We start from the raw sequence: 2,071 nt of genomic DNA, 5'->3' as shown, positions 1-2,071 counted from the left end.
GGGAGAGGGATGGATTTAGAAAAGCTCTATAATTGTCAGAGGGAGGGAAGGGACTGCAGGAAGAGGCAAGAAAAGGGAATGGGATTGACGCCACAGATTTTCCATTTCCCGTTCCCCCATTCTGGTCTGTGAACAAGTAATTTAGCTATTTCACTTAAAGCTCCTTTCATTTCTCCCTGGCAACATTTTAACCATTTTTAGTATCAATTGTCCCTCGCCTTCATGACAGAAACAAACCAAACCAATTTGCGCCCTCTTGTTTTTTGAAGAGGCAATCAGCAAAGTGTCCTTGGTTTGATTAGATTCCAAGCGGCTGTCTTACTTACATCCATTTACACACTTTCTTTCTTTTGTTGTCTTTTTTTTCCTTTCTGAAAAAAAGGCTTCAATAAGGTTTCTTCTTAAACTCCATGGAGATTACATGAAGTTGAGAATCCTCAATAAATGCTTGACCCAAATAGCATACTCTATCCCTCAATCTAATATCCTTCCACTTATCTGTTGTCTACCTTCCACCCTCACTCTTTCAGAAATCAAATTACAATCAAGTGACCGCCTCTCCCTATGTGGCCACTTCCAAGTGGCTGCAGTAGTTATTTGAGAGCTGAATCCTGTTGCTGCACAGTCTCTCTTCTGATTTGGCAATGATATTTCTTGTTCTTTCAACCACAAGTGTGCATTTTTAAACCATTTCAAAGTCCAATTCTGGACTGTGTTTTTTCATTTTTGTCTATTTTCCTTGGACGCTACGAAAAAATTGAAAGAGAGAAAAGGCAGTCTACACTCAATAAAGGTACTTTGGTGAAATACAAGAACATGTCAAATCATTTTCTCTATTGCAGCCCTGGAGCAATATTTCCTTTCAATATAGAACATGTGTTTGAATCTGCCAAGACACATTTTGAAGGATCCTGTCTCTCACTGATGTCAATCTAAAAGAAAAACTTTATATTACTTTTTTTCTTCTGTAAATAGTTATATTTTAATATAACTGGGAGGAAAGGAAATAGACTAGGATACTGAAGAACAAACAGGTGCTTGTTGCAAGACAGGGGTGTGATTTCACATTTTCAGGAACCCTACAATAACCTAAGAGGGGATAAGATTATATCCACACATGCACACATGGTTTAGTCATTTATGTATAGTTACTTTTGATTGATAGCTCAAGTTCCTGTTTGATCCTGTTTGATCAAAAACAAAAACAAAACTATAAGGCTATCAAGTTTGAAAAGGTAAAGATGAGAAAGTGTCCAGCAACCATAATTAAACTCACTTACAGAATTAAGGTTCACATGAAAAACAAAAACCCTCATATGAGTTATATATATATATACATACTGTAAATGTGGGTGTGTCATCTGGCTGTCAAAGAGCAGTCTTGGTCATATACATTCAAAACAGCTGTTGTATGTCCTGTTTGAACTGATATGGAACCTAAATGTTTAGTTGACTTGTCCATTTATGCAATCTCTGTAAGTAAACCGTCTGACTTCCTTTGCTCTACAGTAAGGCTGTTAGGGGGCATTTGGTGAAACAACAACAATTTAATAACAGTAACATCCACTATGCTATGTGCATTACTAACTAATAAGCATGGTTGATTTAGCTTGTAACATGTTAAAAATGTAATTTACCTGAATAAATGAAATTAAAAAAAGATATTGGGCTATGCAATAGATTGCAGGACATGGCCAATATACACAGTATGTCAGAAGCAATACTAAACTGCACTAACACTGTAACAGTAACTGTTTTAGATGTAATACGCTGTCATTTGGGATGGGAAAAACATTTTAGCATTTAGGGAGAAGTTGACATTGTTTGACAGCAGCCTGACAAGGTTTCTTGTACTTTCAGCAAACTTTATGTGTTAATTTTTTAAAAACTGTCTTTTGAGAGTAGGTATCGGCCGATGCCTATTATTTACAAATGCCCTTAATCGGCCCTATTATTCTGCCTGACCAATCAATAGAAAACCCAGGCTGCTACGAGTCAGAGTTGATATTGACACCAATATTGCAATGTGCCATGGAGAAGAGCTGTGGTTAAGAAACTATTGTGACCTTTT

This window comes from Notolabrus celidotus, chromosome 14 (genome assembly GCF_009762535.1).
Source record: "Notolabrus celidotus isolate fNotCel1 chromosome 14, fNotCel1.pri, whole genome shotgun sequence".
In the NCBI taxonomy this organism is placed as follows: domain Eukaryota; kingdom Metazoa; phylum Chordata; class Actinopteri; order Labriformes; family Labridae; genus Notolabrus; species Notolabrus celidotus.
Note: the sequence above shows the minus strand (reverse complement) of the source record.